The sequence below is a fragment of the Podarcis tiliguerta genome (genome assembly GCF_965153285.1).
Source record: "Podarcis tiliguerta genome assembly, chromosome: 2".
Taxonomy (NCBI): Eukaryota; Metazoa; Chordata; class Lepidosauria; order Squamata; family Lacertidae; genus Podarcis; species Podarcis tiliguerta.
This window is the reverse complement of record NC_139535.1, coordinates 104,100,457-104,113,723: the sequence shown is the minus strand read 5'-3', so window position 1 is coordinate 104,113,723 and position 13,267 is coordinate 104,100,457. Positions and strand designations below refer to the sequence as shown.

The window sequence follows — 13,267 nt, the reverse complement described above, 5'->3', positions numbered from 1 at the left end:
TGCCTTGAGATAAGCTTGACTCTGAGATCGTCATTAGCCAAAGCAGCGTATTGCCTTGAAATCCCTGAAGAAACCTTGGGTTTCTAGGTATTAATCATAGTTTTGGGAAGAAAAATAAACTGTGGGTGTGGGGACTGTAAACGTAGCAATGACAATGAACACTCTCCCCCCACCTCCCCCCACCCTGCTTTATATGAATCAACAAATGGCACTGCTTGTGTTTATTCAGAGCCGAACTGGGGAAGAGTTCACACACACACATGCTTATTCAATTTTTTATGACCAACGCAGTATCATGGTATACTTGTGAGAAACAGTCATCTAGGGCTAGGTGATGCATCAATATATCTTCCAAAAACCGATTTGAAGTTCATATTGTGATTTCATAGTTTTTGACCTAACAATATATTGCAAATCATGATGTTTGTTAGGGCTGGGTGATATATAATCCAAAACCAGTTTGAAGTCCATATCAAGATATTGGTTTAAAAATTTCTGACCTACTGCAAATCGCGATGTATTATGGGGTGTGTGTGATGCAAAATGCACAATATGGGAAAAACCGTGAAGCTAGCCGAAGGCCTCTACATAGCTCTATCATCTATCTATATCTATCTATCTATCTATCTATCTATCATCTATCTATCTATCTATCTATCATCTATCTATCTATCTATCTATCTATCTATCTCAGTATGTTTAGCTGGTGATGAATCACAGAGTTGAAAACCAGCTCCGTCCTTTTTTCAGATATTGTGATATATGCAGTGATATATCACTGTATGCTTGTGAAACATGTAACACTTATAAATGCCATCTCCAACTCCTCAAACGATTCCATCAACGGTGTCTCTGAAAATTTTTACACATCACTTGGGAAGACAGGCAAACTAATGCCAGTGTACTGGAAGAAGCAAAGATCACCAGTGTCGAAGCATTGATTCAACATCAACTTTGTTGAACTGGTCATGTTGTGCGGATGCCTGATTATTGTCTTCCAAAGCAACTACTCTATTCCAAACTTAAAAATGGAAAGCGTAATGCTGGTGATCGACAAAAGAGGTTTAAAGACTCTCTCAAGACAAGTGTTTAAAAAATGTAGTATAAACACCGACAACTGGGAAACACTGGCCTGCGAGTGCTCCATTTGGAGAACAGCCTTTTGCAAAGATGTCATGGGCTTTGAAGATGCTTGAACTCAGGACGAAAGGGAGAAACATGCTAAGAGGAAGGCACACTTGGCAAACTCTCACCGTGATCACCTCCTGCCCAGAAACCTATGTCCCCACTGTGGAAGGACATGTAGATCCAGAATTGGCCTCCACAGTCACTTACGGACTCACTGTTAAAACTGTGTTTATGGAAGACAATCTTACTTGGCTACGAGTGATCACCAAAGAAGAAGAAGAAGTTATATCAGCATAGAACAATGTTTAGCTGGCGATGTATCACAAAGTTGAAAAAACCAGCTCCATCCTTATTTCAGACATTGTGATGTGTCGGTATATTGTGACGTTTAGCTGCCGATAGACTGCGATGTTGAGAAGCAGATATCGCCCAGCCCTACAGGTATCCCAGATCAGAATGCGGCAGGTGGAGTTTCCCTATTGGCTGCGCAATGACGGGTGATGGATGAACCCTTTTTTAGAAAGAAAGAAAGAAAGAAAGAAAGAAAGAAAGAAAGAAAGAAAGAAAGAAAGAAAGATGTGCTAAAAACTCACTGGAGATAGAAAACTAAAATTCTTGGGTCAAAGGCATGGGACAAAATAATAATAATATAATAATATCATCTTTTCATTTGCAAGTTGTTTTTCATGTTGACAGGCACTCCAAACTGGAGCCCCCCCCCCCCCCCGCCCGCCACATACAGGCTGAAGTGATGCTGTCCATTCTTCCAACTGAGTGGTCCATCACTGCATTCTCTTGCATGTGTAGACCAGCCTTTAAGGAAGCCAGTTTGCGGGTTTGAGCCGCAAGTAATCCTGCGATTAGTCATCGAATGAGACATACCAAGGGATGTAGGTGTGTGCGCATGTGTGTGTGAATCAGTCCCAACTTGTTGTGGTTCAAAGCTAAATAGCAAATACGAGGAGATGGGCGTTCCAGAGTCCAATTTACTTCCCCGGGCAAACTAATTATAGGACAGGTTCATTTACTCAGTACTTCTGGTGCTGCAATTCGGTTTTTGTGGGGGCCTTCATAAGCGCTCTCTGAATCAGGTGAGTCTCAAAGAGTCATCCGGTTGCATTCAGTACTTGACCTACCCAATAATAATGTGAATAATGAGTTTCCATTTGAAAAATGGCCAAGAGGTGTGTGTAGCAAGGTAAAAACAACAACAACAACACCAGGAGTTTGGGAAATTATTCCTTTTCCTTTTGGGGCTTCTGGTGTCATGTAGCTTAAGCGATTTTTTTTTTTTTTTTGGCTTGTTGAGAAAATGTGTGTGTTGATGGATTTCTAACCAGCTACAGGCAATGTCTCTTAGTCTGAAGTTTAATTCTGGACTCTTAAGTAGTTTTTTTATTAGTAGTGAAAAAATATCTTTAAGCTTGTAGAAGCCCACTTTTCCTCACTGTTGAAATGAACCTATTTTTGCTGCTTTGCAAAAAAAAGAGAAGGGTGGTTGATCAGAGGGGTCAAAGGTATTGATTTTCTATTAGTTCCATTTTACCAGATCAGCTCTTTTACTAATGGACAAGCTTTTCTGACAGCAATCTAAACTCCACTTTTTACAAACAGTGAAGAAAAGGGTGAAAGGCAAACACAACATTTGTGTACCGTTCGGTGGAACCTCTCCCTGTGTCGCTCCCAAACCATTCCTCTGAAAGAAACAACACATAGTCTTAACACCCGAAACCTCCCACCCACCCCCTTCAGTGCTTCATTTGTGACCAGTGTAGACGTGTGGATAACAGTCCCGTTGGGAGAGTTCATAGAATTGTGGACCCGAAGAGTCATCTAGTCCAACACCATGCAATGCAAGAAACTCAGCTAAAGCATCCATGCTTTTGTGTGTGTCCTGTGTATTGTGAGTTGTTGTTGTTAATAATAATAATAATAATAATAATAATAATAATAATAATACCCCACCCATTTGGCTGGGTTTCCCCAGTTACTCTGGGCAGCTTACAGCATATATAGGTAAAGGTAAAGGGACCCCTGACAGTTAAGTCCAGTCGCGAATGACTCTGGGGTTGCGGCACTCATCTCGCTTTATTGGCCAAGGGAGCCGGCGTACAGCATCTGGGACATGTGGCCAGCATGACTAAGCCACTTCTGGAGAACCAGAGCAGCGCACGGAAACGGTGTTTACCTTCCCACCGGAGCAGTACCTATTTATCTACTTGCACTTTAACATGCTTTTGAACTGCTAGGTTGGCAGGAGCAAGGACCGAGCAATGGGAGCTCACCCCGTCGCAGGGATTCGAACCGCCAACCTTCTGATCAGCAAGCCCTAGGCTCTGTGGTTTAACCCACAGCGCCACCCGCGTCCCTATAGCATATATAAAAACATAGTAAAACTTCAAGCATTAAAAACTTCCTGATACAAGGCTGCTTTCAGATGTCTTCTAAAAGTTGTGTAGTTCTTTATCTCCTTGACATCTGATGGGAGGGCATTTCACAGGGCGAGCGCCACTACCCAGAAGGCCCTCTGCCTGGTTCCCTGTAACCTTGCTTCTCGCAGGGAAGGAACCACAAGAAGGCCCTCGGAGCTGGACCCCAGTGTCTGGGCTGAACGATGGGGCTCTAAAGGTCAACACCAGCAATTTGAACTGTGCTCGGAACTGTACTGGGACCCAGTATAGGTCTTTCAGGACCGGTGTTATGTGGTCTCGGTGGCCACGCTCAGTTACCGGTCTCGCTGCTGCGTTCTGGATTAATTGTAGTTTCCGGGTCACCTTCCAAGGTAGCCCCATGTAGAGCGTGTTGCAGTAGTCCAAGCGGGAGATAACCAGAGCATGCACCACTCTGGCAAAACAGTCTGCGGGCAGGTAGGGTCTCAGCCTGCGTACCAGATGGAGCTGGTAGACAGCTGCCCTGCATGCAAAATTGACCTGGGCAGAATTGATCTTGTTGCTTTTGTGTGGGGGGGGGTGTAAATACTGTCTCGATAGTGTGTGGTAAATGTGGAATGAATGCATATGAAGAGAGACCAAGCACATTTCTCTCGATTTCTCTCTAGATCTTTCTTTGCTGTTCTTTCTTTGCTTTTCTTTTTTATTCTTCCACAACTTGAACCAGCAGTTCCTCTTAGAATTCCCACCAGTGCATGGAAATGACATTATTATGGGGACTTTATAAATCAGCATCTTCCTAGAAGTGCTGACTTCACTGTTCCCTCAGCAACGCAGGTGGGGGGTGGGACGGGACAGGAACCTTCAGATGATGAGACGTGTGGCATGTACTTAGGGCTGGTTTTTTTATATTTAAAAAAATCCTTCCATTTATATTTGGCTTTTCTGAAATGGGTCTTATTATATTCCTGGGTGGGGGTTGTGAAGTAATAATAAAAAACACCACTTGTCCCCCCTCCTCCTCCCCTGATGGTGATGGATCTGTATGTCAAATACAGCAGGAGTGAGATGACATGACAGTTGCCGCGGCAACACCGCCAACTCTATAAAAATAGGACAGAGATGGGACTTCACGACAGTAGATCACACAGAATTTCCCGAGCTGATGAATTAGGGTTGGCCTCACTGCCAAAGCAATTGTGAGGCCTTTCTGGTGCCTCCGATGAGGAACAGCAGACATTTGGTTTGTCCTGAAAGGGTCTAAACTTCAAGGGTTTTGCAGAGGCAAGCTATATGTGGACCCCAAGCAATTTATCCGTACAATCAGAATGAATTTCAGGAACCCAAAAGTCGTACTGAAAAATGCAACTTTCGACTGGCCCCAAAATGGTCACCCTGGTTTAAGAAGCCATTTGGCGCCTAGCTTACAGATCTGAGTTTCTAACACTGTTTCTAGCCGAGAGGTGCTGGTGAGATGTTCTACTCTAGGTTCAATCACCCCCTTACCCTCCCCTCCATCCCATTTTCTTTCCTTGTTTTTTTTCGACTTCTGCTTGCTCCCTGCTCCCTTTCCGCCCCCCTCAGAAGCTGGCTGGCTCCGACCCGGTGATCCGCTGCCTGCCTATCCCTCCTGTTGAGAAGCCCGCTGGTGCCACAATCAGAAATGGATCACTTCGAGCGCAGCGACAGCCTGCCACGAAAAAGCTTGCAGGGTGCGAGGGGGACCAGGGCGAGGGGGAAGGGAGGCGAGGGAGGAGCAGGCCATTCCCGTTGCCTTTCCCCCCCCCAAAAAATAGCACTGCATATGCAGTTACATAACATCCAGGCCTGTCCTAAGTACAGTGGTACCTTGGTTTACGAACAGTCCTGTTTACGAACTATTCAGTTTACGAACTCCGCAAAACCGGATGTAGTGTTTGCAAACTTTACCTCAGTCTACGAACGGAAGCTGAATGGTGGAAGGGCACCGGCAGCAGGAGGTCTCATGAGGGAAAGCGTGCCTCAGTTTAAGAATGGATTTGGTTTACTTAAATATCTTTTTAAGTTCATTATAAATTAATTCCCAGAATCTTTTAACCTTGTCACAGGTCCACCACATATGAAAGTACACTTTTCCCAAACGACCAGAGGCATTTCTGCTAGGTCTAGTGGGAAGAGAGATTAAAATAAAAGATCAGAATTTGTTTATGTATGCCACAGCTGCCGCGAGAACTCTACTGGCCCAAAAATGGAAAACACAAGATTTACCAACCATCCCGGAGTGGCAGGTGAAGATGACAGATTTTGCGGAACTTGCCAAATTGACAGGGAGGATCTGGGACCAAGAGGACCAGAGATACAATAACAACTGGAGTAAATTTATTGAATATTTAAAGGAGAACTATAAAAGTCTAAAGACACTAGCAGGACTGGAATAATACCTTCAATGTAAAATAGTAGAGTTATGACAATAATATACGCAATAAGTATGTCCAGCTGAGGGGAGGGAGGGAAGTCAAGACTCGGCAGAGTCAAAGGGATTATATTGTGATAATAAGGATTGTTGGGGAAAGGATTATATGAAGAAAATAATAAAAATTCATTTCAAAAAAGAAAGAATGGATTTGGTTTAAGAACTGGACTTCAGGGACGGATTAAGTTCATAAACCAAGGTACCGCTGTATTGCAGTCAACGGAGATATACCAGAGGCTTCGTGGGAGGCTAGAGGGGGTGGCCAATATTGGGATCCTTCCGTTCCAAATATCTGACCCTCAGAGCAGCTTCAAGACGCTGTTTCAGAGCTTCTTTTTTATGATTTTTAAAATTAATTTTAACATATAAATTATAAAATGTACCACAAAGCTTATCACTTATACAATCTTTTTGGACTTCCATCAGCACCTCTGATGATCCACCGTTTTAACCACTTCTTATGCATTTCTTAACTTTATATTGCCTTTACATCTCTTAACAAATCATCCTCCCCCTTGTCCATTTTTACAATACTCCTCACAAAACTTCTTGCAACCCTACAAACGTCGTCTGTTCTTCACAATTACTTTTCAAATAGTCCGTAAATTTACTCCAGTCTTCCGTGAATTTCTGGTCTCGCCAGTTTCGAATCCTTCCCTGTTAGTTTATCTAATTCTGCATAGTCCATTAACTTCATCCTCCATTCTTCAATCGATGGTAACTCTTCTTGCTTCCATTTTTGGACCAATAATATTCTTGCTGCTGTGATTGCATATAAGAAGAGCTTACATTCCTTTCTATTTATATCACTCCCCACAGTGCCCAATAGAAATGCTTCTGGTTTCTTTATAAATGTATATTTCAACATTTTTTTCAACTCATTATATATCATCTCCCAGAAGCATTTCACCTTTTTACATTCCCACCACATGTGATAAAATGTTCCCTCTTTTTCTTTACATTTCCAACATTTATTACTGACCTGCTGTTTCAGAGCTTCAGTAGCAGCTCAGTCTCACAACCGCACATAGCTGAACATGGCTTTGAATATCACCTGGCCATGCAACGCAGCATCATTTATTTTTGCACTCACGACGAATACCTCAGAGTGACGATCCTTTCAAGCACCAGGCCTTGCAAACTGTTTGGGGGGGGGGGATACTTGGAAACACTATAGAGGAGGGGCAACCAACGCCAGCTTACATTAGCCCCAGCTAGCATAGCTGCTGGTAAGAGGCGGTGGGAGTTATAGCGCAGCGCCACATGAAAGGCCCGGGATGGTTTTCTCTGCTGTAAAGAGCCTCCATTGAATTTTCATTTATACTTTTCAAGTTTACACATTTCACTAACTTTATACATTGCATTAATTTCACAATCATTTTGACATTTCAAAACTTGACTTCCTTCCCCCCCTTCTGCAATTCCTTAAATTTATTTTTAATATCTTCTGCATATCCAAATGAACCTAATTTGCTCATTTATTCATCTTCTTTAAATATATGCTCTTATGAAGCTGCAGTTTATTACAATGCCAATGTTCTTATCTGTTTACAATTTATCTGTAAATATTCAGTAAACCATTTCCATTCTTTTTTTAAAAGTTGATTTCTTATTCATCCGGTGAGCTTTTGCCATTTCTGCATATTCCATAAGTTTTTGTATCCATTCTTCCTTTGCTGGAACTACTACTACTACTACTACTTTTTCTTCTTCTTCCTCTTCTTCTTCTTCTTTCCATTTTTGGGCAAGTGTGCTGTAGTAGCATACATGAATAAGCTTCTATACAATTTTTTATAATTCCCAAAAGAAAAGCTTCTGGTTGTTGTTTTTTACAAAGGTTATTTTAAACATCCTTTTCATTTCATTAAATATCTCAGGTGTGGAGGGAAAATGTGGCATGTAAAGTTTTCCCCCTGCTGGAGAATACTCGATTCTCAAATTTCTCAATAACTCGCAAATGTTGAGGTGCTGTTGCTTGTGTTTCTCTATGTTAGTCTGCACACTGAGAAACAGGGGCAGCAAAACAAAACACCCTATAGGACTATGAAACAAATTGTTGTTGTTTAGGCGTTTAGTCGTGTCTGACTCTTCATGACCCCATGGACCAGAGCATGCCAGGCACGCCTGTCTTCCACTGCCTCCCGCAGTTTGGTCAAACTCATGCTGGTAGCTTCGAGAACACTATCCAGCCATCTCATCCTCTGTCGTCCCCTTCTCCTTGTGCCCTCCATATTTCCCAACATCAGGGTCTTTTCCACGGAGTCTTCTCTTCTCATGAGGTGACCAAAGTACTGGAGCCTCAGCTTCAGGATCTGTCCTTCCAGTGAGCACTCAGGGCTGATTTCCTTAAGAATGGAGAGGTTTGATCTTCTTGCAGTCCATGGGACTCTCAAGAGTTTCCTCCAGCACCATAATTCAAAAGCATCAATTCTTCGGCGATCAGCCTTCTTGATGGTCCAGCTCTCACTACATCACTACTGGGAAAACAAATAGACGCTTTAAAAAAATCACTTCTGCACTTAATTATTCTGCTGTTACTCATCTGTGGGAAGAAGGCTTTGCATATGATTTTATCACATTTAAATCCCACCCTTCCTCATTGGTTAATCTTCTACAAGGCAGGTTGGCTGATAGAGACCGCCTTGCCTCAGCACATCTACTCAGCTTCATGCCTGAGCAGCGTTTTGAACTGATCTCCCCTGCTTATTTCTTTATTACTTTATCTACCTTTTTACCATCTATCTCCTAGAATCGTCGAATTGTAGAGTCGGAAGAGACCCAAAGGTTTTCTGGTCTGAGCCTGTGCGATGCAGGGATCTCAACTAAAGCATCCATAACAGATATCGCTTCATATCCCAAAAGTTTAATATCCAAAAATCTCAGCTGTGCAAGAAAATAAAAGGAGAGCAGTGCCAACAACACAAAAAAAGCAGGATAAAATGCAGTTCACTCTTTACACTAAAATTAGGGTTGCCATATTTCAAAAAGTGATCCTGGCATAAAGGTTGAGCTCTTGTTTTGTTTTGCTCAAAACTTTGAGCTTCTTCCTATTTTTTTTTTCCAAAATCTAAAAAAAAAAGAAAGAAAAAAGATTTTGAGCAATTTTTAAAGGAAATTTGCCCCCCCCCCAAAAAAACTCCACTTCCAACATGGGCTGGATTTTCCTGGACATTTTAAATAGAAAAATCTGCCCGGACGCTATTAACAGCAGGTGTAAAGGTAGTACAGTGGTACCTTGGGTTACATACACTTCAGGTTACATACGCTTCAGGTTACAGGCTTTGCTAACCCAGAAATAGTGCTTCAGGTTAAGAATTTTGCTTCAGGATGAGAACAGAAATTGTGCTCCGGCGGCGCGGCAGCAGTAGGAGGCCCCATTAACTAAAGTGGTGCTTCAGGTTAAGAACAGTTTCAGGTTAAGAACGGACCTCCGGAACGAATTAAGTACTTAACCCGAGGTACCACTGTATATGCCGAAAACATTACATTGTTTCCCATTACACGATATGTTTTACTTAATCCTCTTGGTTTCAATTGAGGGTATTCATCGCTTATACTGAAGGCATGCACCTTAGCTTTGGGTTGTGTACAGAGTTTAAGTATCGCAACCACCACTGTTGCTTCATAGTTAAGTGGGAAGGTCAGCAATCAGCCCGGTGATTCCTTAAGAGTTATGCCACACGGGCGTGGTGCACAAAACACAGAAGAGACATTGCGAAGGTTGTTCTGAAGGGAACAGAAAAGGCACCCGGGCACTGACTCATACACACCCCAATTTTGTTTTTCACAGGACTTCCTAAAGGTCCCTGCCCAAATCAGGCTGGTGCCAGGGAATGAGCAGAGCTCTTTTGTTATTTTTTTGTAGAAAATAAAATAAATAAACCAACTGGAAGCGAGCTTTTGAGCGTCACAGAACTCTTCGTCTGCACGAAGGTGTTCAGCCTCAGCAGGAACTGAGAGAGCCAGTGGGTTGTAGTGGTTAAGAGCGGTTAAGCGGTTAAGATCTGGGGAACCAGGTTCGCGTCTCCACTCCTCCACCTGCAGCTGCTGGGTGACCTTGGGCCAGTCACACATCTCTGAAGTCTCTCGGCCCCACTCACCTCACAGAGTGTTTGTTGTGGGGGAGGAAGGGAAAGGAGAATGTTAGCCGCTTTGAGACTCCTTGAAGGGAGTGAAAGGCGGGATATCAAATCCAAACTCTTCTTCTTGTGTTTTCTTTCGAAACGAAAGCCACTGTAGATGAACCCGTGGTCTGGCTTGGTATCCTGTGTTCCTTTGTCAGTGGAACTGAATTCTTTCTTACTGTTTTTTAGGATGAAGGGTGAGCGCGAACACTGCAGGGCAATTTTAAGAGGGAACCAAGTGTTCCCCTTTGCTTGCAGGTTTCCCTTTCAGCTGGCTGCGGTTTGCTGACCACCTCTCCTACTGGATGTTGTCACAGCTGCGGAGTTTGCTGAGGCAGGATTAGTCCCCAGCGCTCTCTGCTAGACATGTGACCTTTTGTACACTGTCCTCATTCGACCCACCTTGGATTGGGATGAACCCATGCTTTCTAAAAATAGCACACCGGGCCCAGTAGGGATTTGGTGGACGGTTCAACAGAAAAACCTGTGGAACCGCGGTGGAACGGGACGGAGAATGCAGCCAACTATTGCCTGCTCGTGAAAAAGGAGTACAGTGGTGCCTCGCAAGACGAAATTAATTCGTTCCGCGAGTTTTTTCGTAGAGCGAGTTTTTTCGTCTTGCGAAGCACCAGGGCGGGGGGGGGGGGGGAGAAGCAGGGCAGCTGCCGCAGCCGGTACCTTAGACTCACCTGCGCCTTGTGGACACCGCGTGACGCGGCTGCTGGAGGGCGGTGGGGCTCAGGAGCGCGGCTCCGGCTGCAACGCTGGCTGCTGGCGGCAGCGGCTCTCAGAGGAGTGCGCGAGGGTGGTGGGCAGCAGGGCGAGGCAGCCGGAAGGTCGGAAGGTTGGCGGGAGCCGGAGGAGCCGGAAGGTGGGAGGGAGCCGGAGGAGCGGGGAAGTGAGCGTGCGTGCGTGCAGTGACCGTCGCCATGACAGGAGAGGCAGGGCTGTTTCGTCTAGCGAAGCAAGCCCTTAGAAAAATCTGTCTTGCGAAGCACCTCAGAAAACGAAAAACCCTTTCGTCTAGCGGGTTTTTCGTCTTCCGAGGCATTTGTCTTGCGGGGTACCACTGTACCTGTGCACATATAAGAATTGTGTTAGGTTGTGTAGGTCTCCTGGCAGGATTGCTTGCAGACAGTGAATGTCCCTCAAAGATAATGTTCCGGGTTGGTATCCCTAATAGCGTTTGAGTGAATCGGCACAATGTTCTGGAATGCTTTTGTTTCAAAGAGGAATTGATTTCTCTCTCTCTCTCTCTCTCATTGATCTCTCTCATTCACATGTGGATTATTTCTTTCTATTTAGCAAAATAGGAAGAGACTGCCTTTTCTTATATAGACTCAGCAGGTCACCGCATTTTGCATCAAAGTATTTTTTCTAAAGCCCCCCCCCCCCCCCAAATATCAGAAACCCGCTATATAGTAACTCAGAGCAGAGCTTTTAGTATGGCTGCCCCTGTTCTTTGAGGAAGCATCCATACTGAGGTCCTGCCAACCTAGCAGTTCGAAAGCACGCCAGTGCAAGTAGATAAATAGGTACCGCTGCAGCGGGAAGGTAAACAGCGTTTCCTTGCGCTCTTGTTTCTGTCACTGTGTCCTATTGCACTAGAAGCGGTTTAGTCATGCTGGCCACATGACCTGGAAAGCTGTCTGTGGACAAACACCGGCTCCCTCGGCCTGAAAGCAAGATGAGCACCACAACCCCATAGTCGCCTTTGATTTGATTTAACCATCCAGGGGTCCTTTTCCTTTTCTTTTTTTTTTACAGGCCCCTGCTGTCTGTACTTCCTGGAAACAATGGGTGATATATCTGTTATTAGAAGCTTCTCCAGATGGATAAAATGTCTTATCTGTTCATTCTTGTAATGTTTTCAAAATCTGTCTTCAGTTGCTCTTGTAAAGTTATCAAAACTATTTTTAGCTTCTTCTTTGGTGTAATTTTTGTAGATCACGTGATGCGATTTTGTGAAATGTGAGTTAGGCTGCATAATACTTGCACTTTGACGTGCTTTCGAACTGCTAGGTTGGCAGGAGCAGGGACCGAGCAACGGGAGCTCACCCCGTGGCGGGGCTTCGAACCACCGACCTTCTGATCGGCAAGTCCTAGGCCCTGTGGTTTAACCCACAGTGCCACCCGCATCCCAGCAGCACAAGATAGGATTGCTTAAATAGAATGGAAATGTACACATTGCTTGGTGGGTGGTGAAAACGACCCAAATCCAGCCAAGAGTTGGCAAAGTGACCCAAAGCGCTCCAGTGTCTCAAATCCAGGCCCGTATCTAGAGAGCGCATTCTGAACATGTTCAAAAGTGCTCTGAAAACAGGAAAACGTGTGAGACAAGCCGGCGACCACCAGGCACTTTCTGGCTCACAGCTGATTTTCTGAGAATGCTCCTTAGCCACCCTTCCTACAAATGGAATTATATTAAAACGTCCTGATTTATCCTCCAACATCAACTTTTGATTCTCTGCGACAAGACTGTTTAATCAATGGGACGGTGTTTATGAAACCAGGGAGGATATGCCCAGTTTTCAGCACTTCAGATCTTGGCATTGAGTGACATGGCACACAGTGTGAGAAGGAAACTCTTCTGTGGGTACGAGGGATAACAATTGAATTCCTTGCTGCCCCTTTCCATTTTTTTGTGTATTCTGGGGAAGAAATATCCCTTTGATCTGCCTCTCTCATCTCCCAAGTGTTTCCCAGCCCTTCCTGGAAGCAAATGTTATTGGTACCGTCTGTAGAACGTGTTGCACAATCAGCTTGCCTCGTGTCCTTTGTGGCACCTCTAACTTCACCCTATTTCCCCCCTACACCTCTTTATAATGTCCTGTTATTCTGGAAAGTTGGACATGGAAGTCTGAGAACCAATTTCAGATGAGAGAAATGACATTTGGGTGTGTGTGTGTTTTTCCCCAGTTTGGGCGCAAACATTGGCAGTTCCATGGAACAAGGAGCATGAGACCATAGAGCAGAGGGCTTGGGAAATGTATTGGACTCCAACTCCGATCATTCCCAGCCATGCAGACCGGTGGTAAAGCACGATGGGAGTTGGAGTCCAGTCTGGAGGACCAATGTAGATTTGTTTGGGTACACTATGGAATGATTTCATTGTTTTTACAAACATAGAGGAACATGAGTGGCCTCTGCTTGACTCATTTATCCACTTGCGG

General features: G+C 44.3%; 1 protein-coding gene and 1 long non-coding RNA gene across 3 annotated transcripts in view; one reads left to right on the top strand and one right to left on the bottom strand.

Annotated features, from left to right (window-relative positions):
- The window catches only part of LOC310671802, a 272,660-nt gene that overhangs the window by 155,756 nt on the left and 103,637 nt on the right, over positions 1-13,267 (bottom strand). The window lies entirely within an intron of this gene.
- HLF (HLF transcription factor, PAR bZIP family member) overlaps positions 1-13,267 on the top strand; it is a 64,355-nt gene that overhangs the window by 42,364 nt on the left and 8,724 nt on the right. The gene's annotated exons all lie outside the window — the stretch shown is intronic.